This window comes from Temnothorax longispinosus, chromosome 12 (genome assembly GCF_030848805.1).
Source record: "Temnothorax longispinosus isolate EJ_2023e chromosome 12, Tlon_JGU_v1, whole genome shotgun sequence".
In the NCBI taxonomy this organism is placed as follows: Eukaryota; Metazoa; Arthropoda; class Insecta; order Hymenoptera; family Formicidae; genus Temnothorax; species Temnothorax longispinosus.
The window spans coordinates 4,378,268-4,395,874 of NC_092369.1; positions in this window are offsets into that span (position 1 = coordinate 4,378,268).

The following is a 17,607-nucleotide window of genomic DNA, read 5'->3' on the forward strand; positions in this document are numbered from 1 at the left end:
CACAGGTACTCCCCGAAGCAACCATGCCCCGAGAGCACCTGCGTCGCATGGAACGTAAGTCCGCGTCCCTTCCTGCTCGTCCAGTCCCGCAAGACTGGGTGGACGGCTTCGCGGATCCTTCTCCCCGAGACCAAACAGGGGTCCAGGAGTTTATTCTCCCATTCCTGGAGGAGGATCTCTCGCTCCTGCAGCCCTAGCGCAGCACTCGCCCTGGGCGGAACGATGCCCAGTTCGGCCTGTATGGCCTTCGACCGCCGATACATTCTCGCCTGACTCACGGCGAGAAGATTGATTGGTGGTATGCCGGCGAGGGCCGTCGCCCCCACATGTGAGATGGTCCAATATGCTCTGGCAGCCCGGCTCGCTATGAGCCGTTGGACAGTCACGAACTGCCTGCAGAGGGAGGGGTTCTCTACCACCCTCTCCGCCCATACAGGCGCTCCGTACAAGTACGGAGTGGACCGTCGTCGCGTACAGGCGACGCACGTGCCCGCCAGGACCCCCCAGGTAGGCAATAACCTGGCCAGGCCATTGGCCATGGCCTGGGCCTTTAGTATTGTGCGGACAACGTGCTCGCCAAAGCTGTCCGTGCCGCCCACCCACACCCCCAGATATTTCATCTGGGTAGTGATCGGGACGCGGACACCTTCCACGGTAAGGCTGAGCCCTTCGGGCGGCGGGCCCCACAGCGGTTCCAAAACCACGCTTCCCGCAGAGCTCGCCCGGCCCCGGCAGGCACCATATTGTATTCCCTAGCGGGTCGACCCGGTCTACCCGTTAGGATCCTACGCGGCCTGCCAGGGCCGCGCCGCAGCCAGTTGAAGAACCAGCAGGTCTGGGTCTTCTGCGGGGCCACTTCTAGGCTCAGCCCCCTGATCCCCCGCACCACTGTTGCTGCTGCCACGTTGGCCAGCCTGATTGCCTCTTGCCATGTCTCCCTACTGATTCCCAGATACACGTCATCCGCGTATCCGGACAGCCAGCAGTCAGCGGGGAGAGCAGCACGCAGGACCTGGTCGTACGCGATTATCCACAACAGGGGCCCTAACACGGACCCCTGCGGAACACCGCACCCCACGACCCTGGTCCTAGGGACCCCCTCGCGGTCCACGTACATAAGCCCCCTGCCCCTAAAGTAGTCGGCGATCAACCTAACGTAGTTGGGAGATACGCCGGCTCTCAAAAGGGCTTCTCCTATGACCGGCCAGGGTAGAGAGTTGAAGGCGTTGCGTACGTCGAATCCGACGCCCAACGCCACCCCACCCCGGCCAGTCGCTTCCTCCGCGCGGGCAACGACGCGAAGGATAGCCTCGATCGTGGATCTGCCCGCGAGGAATCCGAACTGTTCGTCGGAGAGGCCCCGACCCTCGCATCAGGACAGATGCTGGACGAGGCGGCTGGCGATGGTCCTTTCAAGGATCTTGCCGACCTCGTCCAGCAAGCATATGGGGCGGTACGCGGACGGGAAGTCCGCGGACTTGCCGGCTTGGGCAAAAGCACCAGGCTGGCCTTCTTCCACCTGGCGGGGAACCGACCGACCTTCAGGCACTCTGTGCAGAGTGCCAACAACCTGTCGATCAGTTCCCCAGTAGCCAAGGTCCATGCCCTCCCGGGGATGCCGTCAAGGCCAGGAGCTTTACCCCTTCTGACCTTGCGGAGAGCCTGCTCCAACTCTTCCCTGGTTACCCCCAGCTCTTCATCCCACTCTGGGACCGCAACTTCCGGGAAGTGTACGGCCCCGCCGTCGCCGACAGGGAAGAGAACCTCTACGACCCTGCCAACGAACCGGGGGTCCAGGGATCCGTCAACGGGGGCGCCCATGGCCTCAGACGGTTGAGGACCATCTTGTACGGACGCTCCCACGGATCCTCGTTGAGTGAGTGAAGCAGCTCCTCCCAGGAGTTCTTCTTGGCCGTTCTGATCGCGCCGGAGAGAGCCTGGCGGGCAGCACGCCAGGCCTCTCCGGCCTCCTCGGTGTCCCGGTTGCCGCGATTTCCTTTTGCGCGCAACCAGTTCCTCGTACTGCGGACGGACGCCCGCCTGAGTTTGGCGATGGCGTCCGTCCACCAGTAAGCGGCGCGCTTTGGGGGGGAGCCCCTTGACTCGGGGCATAGCAGCGTCGCATGCCCGCGCCATCAGGTCCCTCAATTCTTCAGTCTCGTTGTCGATGTCGAAGCCCCCCCCCCGATGTTTGCGCGCCGCTCCTCGTCGTAGCCCCAGTTGAGTCCGATCACTGCTGTGCAGAAATGTTCCGGACTCAACTTTTTAAGGGCTCATCTCCGCTTGGGCTTTTTTTGCGAGCCCTGGCGTCGAGCCTTTGCTAGGGGAGCGACGTCGACCACCGCCTCGATGTAGCGATGGTCGGACAGAGTCTCCAACTCCGTCGCCACCCTCCAGCTGCGCATTTGTCGCGCGGCAGGGGGATTGGCCCACGTTAAATCAATAATTGACGCTCCCTGCCAGCGTACGCACGTGTTGGCCCGGCCCTTGTTCATTAGGACCAGGCCTAGGCTCGACGCCCACCCCTCCAAGATACGGCTTCTTAGGTCGGTGGCGGGGGAGCCCCAAAGTGTATTTTTGGAGTTAAAATCCCCCGCCACGATGACCCCGCTGGGCGATGAGGGGAGATGCCTCCGCACGCATGCGTCTAGATTGTGCAACATCCCCTCAAACTCTGCCCGGCTCCATTGGGTCTCAAATCTGATAACGCAAAAGCTCGTTTTGTCAAAAAACACCAAAGATATTCTCAACGTAATAAAGGCTGTGAACTATACAAAAAATTTTGTTCAGAGATTTGAGGAAAAGTCGACTCCTATTTCGGCTCCCATACCAAAAGCGAAACTTCCATCATTTAATATTCATGCCAAAGAAATACCAAAGAAAACTACTAATAGGCCAGTCAAATTAGACCAAAAAAATGCTTTTGGTATGAAAGTGATAGGAACTTTTTTTATTCCTTTTTAGGCGTGTTGGGGGTGTTTAGAAAAGCTTATTTTTGAGTTGTCGTATCATGAGACCCAGAGCTTTTTGAGGGGGAACCAATTTTTGACAAAGCGGAACGAGTCACCGCTCATTTTCTTTGTTTTTTCAAGCCCTACAACTTTCTCAGGAGCGAAAAAGTGCTATCTATTAATCGAAACGAAATAAATGCAAAAAACCGCGAAAATTTTATTTTTCGGGGGAACCAAAATTTTCGTTTTTTCGCAATAACTCGGCGAATGTTGATAAAGAATAAATGACTAAACCCTCATTTTGTAGCTGAGAGGTTAGTCATTCATTTTCCAGAATGTCTAATTTGACTGGCCTACGAAGCAGTGATGAAAGATAATCAAGCATCCCAACGATTCATTGATTTGGCAAAAGAACGTGGTTTTAGCATGGAACGTCTTCTATCATACGAGCTAGGGGAATGTAGTTATGTTTTTAATCATGACGGGAGTCTTCGCAAAGAAAAATCTAAGTCGATATTAATTGATGAATTGCTGAAAGTACTGGATAAACAAGAATCAATGGAAAGACCTCAAAATTTACACGAGTTCTTTGTAGTGGTCGATGTAATGTTACATTGTCGCAAAATCTGATGGAAAGGCTTGCATACTTTTCAAGATTTTGCAAATACTTTCTGCAATTTAATTGCGTCAATTACGGGCAGAACGGCACAAAGAATTGATTTTATATTTGATTCTTACTTTGAATTATCACCAAAAAAAGGAGAGCGTTTACGAAGAGGTGCTTGTGAAGGAATAGCTTTGCACGAAATTGTATCAGATACACTAATGCCTGTCCAAGAGAAAAAATTCTGGTCTCACACAAATAACAAGGTGCTTCTCCAAAAATATATTCGGTCCTTTATTCTCGAAAAAAGACAAGTGGCATGGTGTTGAATTGATATGTAATGCTACTGATCAGCCGTAATGTGAATCTAATGGTTCTCGATCATCTTCAACTCTTTTAATGTTACAAAATGCAACCATTGAGGAAGCTGATGTTCGCATCATGTTGCATATTGCACATGCTTTAAAAAAAAATTAAACAAACGTGCTAATACTGTCCTTTGACACCGACATTGCTGTACTGGCTCTTTATTTTTATCACAACTATCAGAACAGTGGCTTGAAGGTAATTAAGTTCTTTTTTTATTATTATTATTTGTTCAGATTCTATTTTTGTTTTATTTTATAGCAATTGGTGATGATTTTAGGATCAGGAGCAACAAGAAAATATGCATCAATTCACTCAATTGCGGCTCTCAAAGGCTTTGAATTTTGCAGCACTGTTGCGGCCCCAATTAAAATGTAATAATAAAATAAGAATAGTATTAAGAAAGACCGAGAATAACAATAGGGAACGCGACCGCGAAAGCCCGAGAGAATTACGCAACGCCGAATCAGCAAAAGATGAGTTGCGCGATCGGCCCAGATACGATCGAGCAACTCAGCGATATTGAAGGACAAGACGAGGATTCAAAAGGAAGCGACAACAGGAGACGGGAGGGCAATCGGAGTTCGGGAGCAGATCAGTAACGGGCATTCTTGTACGCAATAACTGTAAAGCAGATTCAATTAAAGTATTCTTTATTCGAAGTGCCGTTTATCGAAGAGTGTTCTATCAGTCACCCATCCCGCCTCCTCCTTGGAAAGACCGAACCTAAGTGTACCCAAAAAGGGGCACAACAAAATGGTGGCAGCGTGAGGGATCCAGTGGCAGGACGGGAACGGCAGCTGAAACAGAAAAATAAGTGAATCAGTGAGGCAGTGCAACATCCTCAACGGAGACACAGGCAGCCAGATTCAAAAGCAGCGGACAACACGGTAGCGGCCGACGAGGGACAAGCGAGCAGCGTAACCCGAGAAGGCGCCGACCTACCTCAACGGAAGCTCACCGACAGATAAGGCGGCACGAGCACCGACCAGCAACTTGCGACTAGCGACCGTAATGTAAGTCGATTAAGCAAATTATGTAAAGCGCAATCACCGTAGATGTCGGAAAACGAAAATCCACCTGCGGAACTAAACCAATCGTGGCTCCATAGCGAGACGTCACGACGAGCGCGTAGAAATAGACCGTTAAGCCCCGTGCAAACGACCGAAGAAGGTGTAAGCGACAATCGCGAAACCGTGCGTAGAAATTTAGACGAATACTACTCAAGCGAAAGCGAATCAGAACCGGAATTACACTCGAACAGCGTAATCAAACGCGAACAAATCAACGATTCCGTTATAATTTTAGACGCGAGAGTAATAGGACAAAATAACTGCCCCGACGAAAATAGACTCCACCCCTCACACGCGCACGCACAATCCGAAGACGCGAACAGTACGACCAGTAGGCGAACACACAGACGAGAGTTCTCATTGACCTCGTATGATAGCAGCGTATTTGACCCGCAAGAGTATTATTCTGCCCCGAGACACGTGAACGTAATCGAGATGGCGGAAGCAACAAATAGCAACCACGACGCGAATAACGTAAATGACAACGCGCCGATAACCCCAGAGGAAATAGACGAAGAAATAAACCGTCTTAATCTAGTGTTATCACAAAGAGGCACCCCGGCGAATCACCGTAACCGGATACCCGCACGGGCCGGACCGCCGCGAGACGATAGAGATTCCATTCTCGACGAGATATTAAACGGAATCCGCAACTTACAAGATCGCGTAAATCAACTAGAAACGGCGAATCCTGAACGCCGCGAATTTCACGCGAGACGCGAGCCAAGTAACCTCCCGTTCGAAGTAACGTACGGAAGAACGTCATATGATATTCGGAACCAAGCGGAGCGCGCAATCGGATATCTACGATTAAAAGAGGCACGAGACATGATACCCGAGTTCGACGGAACCTCGAGTAAACTACAAGAATTCTTAAACGCCGCGTCATATGCAATAAAAAACATAAATCCTATAGAAGAAGGAACGCTATTAGAAGCAGTGCTATGCACAAAGCTAAAAGGAAGAGCGATGATAGACTTTCAAACGCGAGAGATAAGAGATTTCGCACAACTAAAGAAGGAATTAGAAGTTTGCTATTTGAGCCGCAAAAGCACAACACACTTACAACTAGAGTTTAATACACTCAAGCAAAAACCCGGAGAAAATGCAAGAGCATTCGGATTAAAAGCCGATAAGCTAGCGATGGAGCTATACGACTCCATGATAGAGGGAAGAAATCACACCATAGAAAGCAAGCGAACTATATTAGAAACAATTCAACAACAGGCATTACAGAATTTTCAATTAGGATTGCGAGACGAGATCAAGTTACTTGTCCGAGCTCAGCATTTCGCAACATTGCAAGAAGCGATTGCCGGAGCGAGCGCCGAAGAAAAAGTAAACGGGCCGAGTGGAATTCCGCCGCGTCCCAAAAATAATTATGCGTACTCGCCGCAACCGCGCGATAACCGATCGATATTACAATGCCAAAAATGCGGAAAATACGGGCACCTCAGAAGGGAATGTCGTACCAATAGATATGCGAACCGTTTCTCCTTACCGAAACCCGATAGGACACCCCGCGTAAACGCGATAGATAAAGTCTGCAATTACTGTAAGAAGGCAGGACACATGCGCGAAGAATGTTGGTTGTTAAATGGTCGACCAAATAAAGAAAGGACGAATCACAACAAACCTAATAATCCGCGAGGACAAAGTAAAAATTTTCACCCGAAAACGAATGGCCCGAGAAAAAAGGACAGTAATTCAGCCGCGAATAGCGATGAGGAAGATAAAGAGGACACAAAGCAACGCCGACCGGCGTTAGAGTATCAGGTGTCACACCTGACGAACAAGCCGCGAAAGCATGCAGGGCTGGACTTAATCACTCTGCCCATGCGAGAAGCAAAGCGCGAAAAAATAAATTTACTGTTCGATACCGGAGCGGCCGTATCAATAATAAAAGTAAAACATTTGAAAGGCGAAACAATGATAGAAGAGGATAAAATGGCCCTTACAGGAGTAACAGGTCATAAAGCCCATACGATTGGAAAATTTACAGCAACTATTGACTTGAAAGATAAAAAGATCAAGCACACGATATATGTCGTCAAGGATGATTTTCCGATAGAATACGACGGAATACTAGGCGTAGATTTTATAAAGAAACATCGAGCGTCATATAGTTACGAGTCGAGCGCAATACGCATAGGGAATAGCACATTAAAATTATATCCGTATAAGAAAATGGTTTTGAAACCGCGAAGCGAGACAATAGTACAAGTCGCGACCGATAAAAATTCACTAGGAATAATACAGGCAGAAGAGACAATGCCAGGAGTGTTCATAGGAAATTGCCTAGTGATGCCAGAAAACTTTCTATGTCCGGCAAGCATACTAAATACGACGGAGAAGACAGTCGAAATGCTAATGCCGCAAGTAACATTAGAAGAGTTAGAGCAAGAAGAAGCAAAAGAGATAGAAGTAAACCAAGTAGACAAAGCAGAAGAAACAATGCCGCGTAGCGAAAAAGTCGAAAAATTGATACGCACACAACACTTAAACGAAGAAGAAAAGAAAATCATTATGGAAATTTGCAGAGATTACAGCGATGTATTGCATGTGGAAGGAGAACCACTGACATGCACTGATATCGTCGCGCATAAGATTACCACGAAGGCGGGCAGCGTACCGGTCAACGTCCGACCATACCGTTTGCCTGAAAAGCACAAGGAAGAAGTGAATAGACAAGTGAAAGAGATGTTGAAAAACGGAATTATTAGACCTAGCACGAGCCCGTGGAATGCGCCGTTGCTAGTAGTACCGAAGAAAAGAGACGCATCAGGAAAATTAAAACTGAGAGTGGTAATAGATTTTCGGTTTGTGAACGACCTAACGGAGGGAAATTTTTTCCCATTGCCAAACATAACCGATATCCTAGATCAACTGGGAAAAGCAAAATATTTTACCACGCTAGACCTCGCCTCGGGATATCATCAAATCCCGATGGAAGAAGAAGATAAAGAAAAAACAGCGTTCTCGACACAATACGGACATTACGAGTATAATCGAATGCCTTTTGGACTGAAAAATGCCCCAGCGACATTTCAACGAGCAATAATAGCCGTTTTAGCAGGACTAGTAGGATTACAATGCTTAGTCTATCTAGACGATATAATAGTATACGGAGCAAGTTTACAAGAGCACAATAAGAGATTAATTGAAGTGCTAAAAAGACTGAGAAAATATAATTTGAAATTACAGCCCGATAAATGCGAATTCCTTCGGAAAGAAGTAACGTATCTCGGACATGTAATAACAGAAAACGGAATCTCGCCAGACCCTTCAAAATTAGAAGCAGTAAAAAGCTTCCCGAGACCAACAAAGGTAAAGGACATCCAGGCTTTCGTAGGATTAGCCGGATATTATCGAAGATTTATTAAAGATTTTTCAGCAATCGCCAAGCCACTCACAAAAATGACCAGAAAAGATATCAAATTCGAGTGGAACGCAGAACAACAAAACGCATTTGAAATACTTAAAGAAAAACTAACTACAGCACCGGTATTAAAATACCCGGACTTCTCCCAAGAATTTGTAGTAACGACCGACGCGTCAGATTACGCAATAGGAGCCATAGTCACAGGGAAAGATAAGTCAAGATCAACCCGTGGCGTATGCGAGCAGAGTACTATCTAAAGCCGAGCAAAATTATAATACTACCGAGAAAGAATTACTAGTGATAGTATGGGCGGTGAAACACTTCCGACCATACGTTTATGGAACAAAATTTACCGTAGTGACAGACCATAAATCATTGGTTTGGCTATTTAACGTAAAGGACCCCGGATCACGACTAATCCGATGGAGATTGAAATTAGAAGAATACGATTACACTATCGTACACAAGGCCGGTCAAGAGAATAGAAACGCAGATGCGCTGAGTCGACATGTGCCGACAGATATCAACAAGATAGAGAAGGAAGAGAATAACGAAGAAGAGAGCGAAAGAAAATACACAGAAGAAGAGAAGCAACGTATATTATACGAATACCATGATGCACCTGTAGGAGGACATCAGGGTGTAGAACGCACCATAAACCGAATAAGGTTGACGCATAATTGGAGAGGATTAACTCGAGACGTCGAAGATTACATTAACAAATGCGAACTATGTCAGAAGAACAAGTTATCGCGAAAAAATAAAGCACCCTTAGTAATAACAGACACCGCGGACAAACCGTTCGAAAAATGTGCTCTAGATATAGTAGGACCACTGACGGTGACCGAAAACGGAAATAAATATATCCTCACGTTTCAGGATAATTTATCAAAATTCAGTAAGGCGATACCCGTACCTAATCAAGAAGCGAATACAATCGCGAAAGAATTCGTCACAAAGATTATCTTTGAATACGGTATCCCCGACAAAATACTGACGGATAGAGGAACGAATTTCCTTAGCGAGATATTTAAAAGCACGTGTAAATTACTGAAGATAGAAAAAATTCTAACAACGGCCTACCATCCCGAGAGTAATGGAGCATTGGAACGCTCTCATAGAACATTAGCCGAATACTTGCGACATTATATTAACGCGGACCAGACAGACTGGGACGAATGGACGCCATACGCAATGTTCGCGTATAACACGACGCCACACACAGCGACCGGGTTTACACCCTTTGAATTAGTATACGGGCACCGAGCGACACTACCGACGGCACTGTCGCAACCACCGAAACCAACGTATACTTATGACGATTACGCGCAAGAGCTAAAAGAAAAATTAAGAGCGACACAACGAGTTGCAAAGGAACATTTGCGAAACGAAAAATCTAAGGCCAAGAAGACGTATGATAAGAAGACAAAAGAAATCAATTTCCGAGTGGGAGACAAAGTTCTCTTGCACGACGAAACGGTGCGTAGAGGGAGATCGAAAAAATTAGAATCCCCGTGGATAGGACCATATGAAGTAATCGAAAAACATTCAGACGTCAATTACACGATCAAAAAGGGACGGAAAACCACGCGAGTACACGTAAACCGATTAAAGCCCTTTATAGAACAGTAAAAACAGCGTAGAAGAACAAAAACAAGCAATAGAAAGTAGGCAATAGAAAATAGGCGATAGTAAAAACTAAGGAAAATAAGATAATAAGTACTTACCGAACATCAAACACGTCGCACCACACGACGTCCGGTGGCCACATCCAATGTGACCTCCAGGGGGCAGAGGAGATGCATCCAGGTATCCGGGGGCGTAAGAAACGCTTCTGCGTAGGGGGGAGGGGGCGACGTCGGCCCCGAACCCAAATTCGCCGCCATCCGCGCACTAAGCGCGGCACCCTCACTCACGGCACCCGCACGAGCAGCGCGTAGCCAATACGTGCGCCAACATGCGTCGCACGTCGTCGGGACAAAAAAACGGTTACACAGACGGCACCTCATAATTAGCGCAAACAAAAAATACTCTCTAAACCACGTCGCAAGAGCAACTAAACGCGCGAGGAGAGAAAAAACGCGAGGAGAAGGCATGATCAAGCCAAGGTAAAAATTCGAAGAAAGGTAACATGAGTCCTTATCTTACAGGACGCTGATCGTCGTCCAGCACTTCGCGAAAAAAGCGAAACCTGAGACAGCACCATCGTACGAGATACGACAATTCAGCAGCGAGCCGGGAATATACTTTGAGAGAACCGGACAATTGCAACAGGTAGAAGCTACTTGGAAACTAGCGATTAAAATCGACGTAGCAGCCCTAGGAAACCGATATCACCAACTTCAGGAATTTCTACAGCAAGCCGAAGAAGTATGCGAAACGATAATCGCAAAGGACACGCAGCAGACGTGCAAAAACATTCTCCATACGATAGAGAAAAATAACAAAAAATTAACGCAATTGTTAACGCGATTACAGACTATATATAAAACAAATAATAATAAGCGAGGGTTAATAGACGCGATCGGCACGATCAGCAAAACGCTGTTCGGCACTATGGATGCCGACGACGCAAAACACATACAGGAGCAGCTTGAACTGATACAAAATCAGCAACAGACTCTACGGCACACCGCAAAAAGCCAATTAAAGGTGATAAATGCCACGATAGGCCACATGGAGGCCTTAGAAAAATCGTTGTACCACAACGAACAACTGATGACGAACGTCACGAGACGGATACAGCTGGACACAGCACTATACGCCAAAAGAGAAGAAATAGACGAACAGCTTTTAATACTAACCACTATTACAGAGGATCTAATGGAAGACGTGAAAGACACGATAGACTACCTCACATATTCGCGGGAAGGAGTAATACTCACCCGCCTACTACCAATAGAAAAAATAATAACCGAACTAAAAGAGGCAACGTCACAATTGACGCATGGATCCCACTTTCCTTTTAAAACTAGATTAGAAAATTGGAACGAGATATAAAACTATGTAGAAATTAACGCATATTATGATAAACCGAACATTTATACGATAATCAAATTTCCCGTGGTAGCATACCCCGTGTATGACATAATAAAAACGACACCATTACCTGTCCATAACCACGCGAATATTTTCACATTCCTAAGATATACTCACAACATATTAGCAATAGATAAAGAGAATCATAATTACATAACGCTAGAGAAACGCGATTTAAACGACTGTAAACAAAACGGAGTAAAATACGTATGTAACCGAAACTACCCGGTATATTTTGTAAAAGCCGACGCACCATGCGAAGTACAAGTTTACGTAAAAACGCCAGGATATGTAAACACCTGCGAGAAACGTCAAATAATGTCAAACGTAACCTTATGGATAACGTTAAGCGAACCACAAACGTGGCTATTCTCAACGCCAAAAAAACAACAGCTGACGATTCAATGTAATGAACAGGCAGAACAAAAAATAGAAATAGAAAGAACAGGGAAACTAAGTATAATCGAAAATTGTAAACTAACCACACCCGACATTATTATAAAAACAAAAAGACAAACGACTATGAGACAAATAGAAATGCACTTAGCAGATTTTAACCTAACGCTAACAAACAAAAATAAAAATATTAACGAACAAGCGAAAAAAGAAATTAGATTAGAACCTGTAATTAGGAATCCAAACGAATTAATGGAATTAAGTCTAGAAATAAGCGATATAAATAAAGAATTGGAAAAATCCCAAGACACCCTAATAAAAAATCCCTATGTCATATATCCCGTAGGATCGACACTTACGTTAATAATTATATTAAGCATAGTAGGAATAATCATCTATGTAATAAAAAGACATAAGAAGCGAGCAAGCGCCCGACCGCACGTACAGGGCGACTCAGCGATACTATATTAAAAGACAAGAAAAATGTAACCGTACAAAAATAATAAAGAAAATAAACCACCCTAATAGAAATAGAAATAGGATAAGCAGCAAAAAAAAAATTGTAACGAAAACTACAGACCGTAGTTTCCTTCTCTCAAAGGGGGAGGGATGTTGCGGCCCCAATTAAAATGTAATAATAAAATAAGAATAGTATTAAGAAAGACCGAGAATAACAATAGGGAACGCGACCGCGAAAGCCCGAGAGAATTACGCAACGCCGAATCAGCAAAAGATGAGTTGCGCGATCGGCCCAGATACGATCGAGCAACTCAGCGATATTGAAGGACAAGACGAGGATTCAAAAGGAAGCGACAACAGGAGACGGGGGGGCAATCGGAGTCAGGGAGCAGAGCAGTAACGGGCATCAAACGCGAATAACGATTGTAACTCAGAGTGGATTAATTAAAGTTGTCATTTATTGAAAAGTGTTGATAATCAATCCCAACTCCTCCGTGGATAAACGATCCCATTGTGTCCCGCCGTAAAAGGAGGGCACAACAGCACACTTCCTGCTTTGCACCACCTAACTGGCTCCGATTATACGAGCAAGATAGGAAAAAAGGCAAACGTTTTGCAATAAACAATAATCCAACCAACTTATCTGAGGAAATTCGCTTGTGGTAATTAAAAGTTTTTTATTTATATTTTATACGATAAATTTTAGACGTATGCAAATTTTTTATTTTGTTTTAAGAACAACGAAAAAGGAAATATTGGAATTCGTCAAAAAAGCAGAAAAGTATTCCTACAAGTATACATACACCTACAAGTAATTCCATTCATCTCCACATTCTGCGTGCCTTTTATGTTACGTTACACCCAAATTACTTGTCTTGAAGTAAACCGAGAAAATCTTGATCTATGTAAATTCGGTTTTTATGAAGAAAACGGTGGTTTACACCCTAAATCAGTTGCCTGCCTATTTCCACCTGTGAATGAATTGACTCCAGGGTGCACGTGCAAGAAGTGCGCTCGTACAACTTGCGGTTGCTTCTCTACTGATCAGCCGTGTATATATTTTTGTTCATGTCAAGCGACAAATGAATGTCAAAACCACTTAAACTAATAAAAATTTATCCAAGCAATAAACACTCAGTGTAAAAAAAATCAGCCTATATGTAAATTTTTTCCTAACTCAGTTGCTTTGTGAATAAGCGATTCATTATCGAATTCAGTTTTGAATTTAGTGTTATCCCAAATAATAAAAATAAATCAACTAATTCGGTTTATGTATACATTGTTTTGTTTATAACTCTATTCGTCCCGACAATCTGCGCAGTCATTTGACATCCGTAACACGAAAAAGAGCATTACATCGCAAATTATACATCTTGACAGATACATGTAAGTTTTAACGGATTTCATACTTAAGACAATTAATTCATTTACACACGATCTTCTTTCAGACAATCCTTTTTATACTTTGACCATACAACCTGACAAAAACAACACCTCTTATGGACTGGACCCGATTTATTCTCGCCTCCGAACGAGAAATTAATTATGTAATTTCGCTGACTACAATTTATCTCCGGTTTTGACTTCGTAGTTGCAACGACAAAAACTCAGTATGTATTTGTTAGGCTCTCGAACGGTGATGTGGCTCTATAGGTTTAAGAATTTTATATTTTTGTAACTATGACGAATATGATATTTTATACTACGGCTGAAGAAGACTCGGTCGAAATCGACCGAAGAAGAAGACTTCGGAAGTCGAAACGTTCCATTCTTTGTACATATGTTAATTAATTATATGGTTTAACATCTACTAATGCTCGATCATTGGCCTTTTTCTTTTTAATTATTATGTAATTCATTTTAGTGAACAAACTTTATCTCAGTCATTTTTCGATAAAATTGAATATTTTCAACATCGTTTTAAAAAGTAAAGTTACAGAAAAATGCAAATTTTACAAAAATTACATTATCGGACATATTGGTCGAATATATAGGCCTAAACAAACAAATACGTGTCTCCTCCTTTTCAAAACATTTCTCGGAAAAAAATTACCAAAATTATTGGAGTAAGTCAGGGTCAAAACGTGAAAATTTTGGCGAGAATGTCCATGTATATACAATATACATATACAAGAATATTCCTGTAATAAATATTAAATATTAGGATATGACTCTCGGAAGGACACCGGTCCATGCGCCAACCCCACCTCCCCGCGGTGAGAGTTGTACACGCAGGGGCACCACCCTTGCGGCTAACGGGGCACGCTTCGGGCAGAGTGCACGTATCGTCGTGCATAGCTGGATGTCGGACGGTCGGCTTGGTTCTCGTTACGGATGCTGCCGTCACGATTCGAAAGTCAGGTGAACGTCTGTCGAGTAGGTCGGGGACAGAAATGTCCTTAAGCGGCGGCATGGCCGGACGGGTGCTGGACGACCCGAAGGTGCTACGCGAGCGTTAGAACGCCACCCTCGTGTAGGAACCGGGTACCCGTTGTGGATCGGGAACTCACGAGGTAGACCGACCAGAAGAGGAGGGACACCAGAGCCGGCTCTGGTCATCCCGAATCGGAAGGTTGCGGGCTAGGGGGCGTAGTCGTCTGACCAGTAGGGCGGGGCGGCTCGCTGCCATGGCCTTCCACGATGGTGCAACGGCCTGGGTGGCGGACTTTGGCCGGTACTGCCTGGGTGCGGTTGTTCCACCGCTAGGATTAGCTATCTCCTTTTTCTGGAGAGCCGGATAGGCGAACGTATTGTGATCGCGGGTAGGAGGGGATTACCCGTGGCTGATCCTTTGATCTTCTGATTCATTGATCCTTTGGTGACGCCACAGTCCATCCCCTCGAACAGAGATTCACATCTCTCTGTACAAAAATCGGATGTGACCGCGGTGCGAAAGTAGGACTCGGGTAGGAAAGGCGGATAGGCGACCGGACTTCGGTCCGGGGTGCCACACGCCGGCCACCAGGGGTCTGCATTCCCCCCAGGTTAAGTCAAAAAGACGGATGCAGGGACACGGGAAGAGGCGGTGGATAGGCGACGAGGCAATAGGCTTCGGGTGCCACACATCGCCAACAGGGGGCAACGCCTCCCCCCTGGCCAGTTTAGCAAAACCGGAGGTCTTAGGCGAGTAGTATGGTAGGCGGAAGGACAGCGTGTCCGAAAACCTAGCATAAAAACAGGAGTCCTCCTTTTCCTGTAAATTCGGAGGCAGGACCCGGGCCGTGGGGTGTATCTGCAGCATGGCGGATCACTCTGCGGATAAATGGCGTGGCTGGACGGTGGAACGGTACGGCCCTGCGCGAGCAGCCCTCTCTCGCACTACGGTGGTTCTCCACCACCCCATGCTCTGTGTTATGAGTGGCGCCCTTCCCTTAGTCCATCGAGGGAGTGCGGATCCGGCCTTTGGCTGGGGGCTCAAGCGGGGTGACTGACCTTACTGCCAACACTGGCGTCCGCCTAGTGGGAGTCTGCCTCATCTCACTATAAACAATCGGAGGACAGAAAAACGTGAGGGCGGAGGTCACACTTACGTGTGACAGTCCGCATTTCGGTTCTCCCCCCCCCCCCGGTGGACATAGGGGGATCTTGGGATGCAAGCCCCAGATTTCTGGGGTTTAACTCTATCGGCCACTCTCTTTATGGGAGTGGTGCACTCTCTCGTAGTGGACCGCCTTGGCGGTGGCGAGAGAGCTCCCCGTTCGGATCCGGCGGGTCATGTCCGGTGGCTTCTGTTGGTAGAAGTCATTGTGGTGACCCGTTGGTGAGGTGCGGGGTCTAATATTCCATCCTTCCTGCTGCCGGTCTACGGACCGGAGTGGCGGGAAGAATGGGAGCCAGTCCCTCAGGGACTGACCTCTGGGTCGGTGTCAATCGCCGGTAGGGGTTGGCGGCCCTGACTTCAATTGACCGGTCGGCCGGGACCGTTAGGGGGGGTTTCTACTTCTCCCGCCGGCCTAGAGGAAGGAAAACCTCGATAAAAAAACACGGGGTGGGTCTCAAATCGCTCGACCATTGCACGCCGGTGCTCCCGCAGGTCGGGGAATTCGGGACCGTCAAGGGGGGTAGGCTTCCACTTACCCATTGCATGCCGATGCTCCGGCGGGGTAAGGGGGAAAAGCCTATGGGGATCTGGGGCTTGGGGAGGGTTGTACAGTGGGGAGCATAAATGAGTTTCGTTACCCGGTGAGCTATGGTGCAGAGCGGTGCAGGCGAGCGCGCTACGTTACCGTCACGGTCGATAAAAGGTTCAAATACAGAACCGCGAACGCGTAAAAATGGTCAGTCACGCTGTATTGCTCGCGCGTGCATTTGATTAAAAAAACATTTTTAATACAATTTGATACACACAATTAATATTTATTACATACAATATAACAATCATAGGTGATTATGTAATTATAATTGTATTGTGCATCTGCAACTATTATTCCACCGACTAAGTATGTGTTTACTGGAATAATATAATTATAGATTATATGATAATTATAATTACAACGTAATTACCTATAATTATTCTATTGCATATGAAAAATTATTTCGCGATGTTTTATCATTTTTACGATGTATTATTTTCAGTATTTTATTTATAACTAAATAAAATATTAAAATTAAAAGCTAAGTAATGTTACGGCCGATATTCCGAGCAATATTAAAGTATTAATAAAAAGCTAGATATATATACATTTTGAATTATAATTATCGAGTCAACGTTTCGACCTACTTGGTTTTTCTCAGGGCATTACATTCAAACTTACAAGTGATATAAATAAAAATAATAATAACTGTTGAAGTTCACATTATCAACACTGAAAATTATAGTCATCGCCGATGGGACGATTACGACACGCAAAAGAAATAAGGTCAAAGCCAACTTTGAATTAAACGCCGTTACAGGCCACATAATTACAATAATTATTACCGATTACAATAAATCCTGATCTGAGTTGCAGCTGACGGAGATGCTAATTTCGTGCATTTTTCGTATATTTTAAAAGAGGCAATCCTCTGTATGATCCTGGTATCAGCCATGCTCAACGTCGGAAATTGTCATGTCCGATATTAAATGGAAGTAGAGATCGGTGTTGCGTCAAGAACCTTTTAAAATATACAGAAAATGCACGAAATTAGCATCTCCGTCAACTGCAACTCAGATCAGGATTTATTGCAATAGGTAACAATTATTGTAATTATGTGGCCTGTGACGGCGTTTAATTCGAAGTTGGCTTTGACCTTATTTCTTTTGCGTGTCGTAATCGTTCATCGGCGATGACTATAATTTTTAGTGTTGATAAAGTAAACTCTAACAGTTATTATTATTTTTATTTATATCACTTGTAA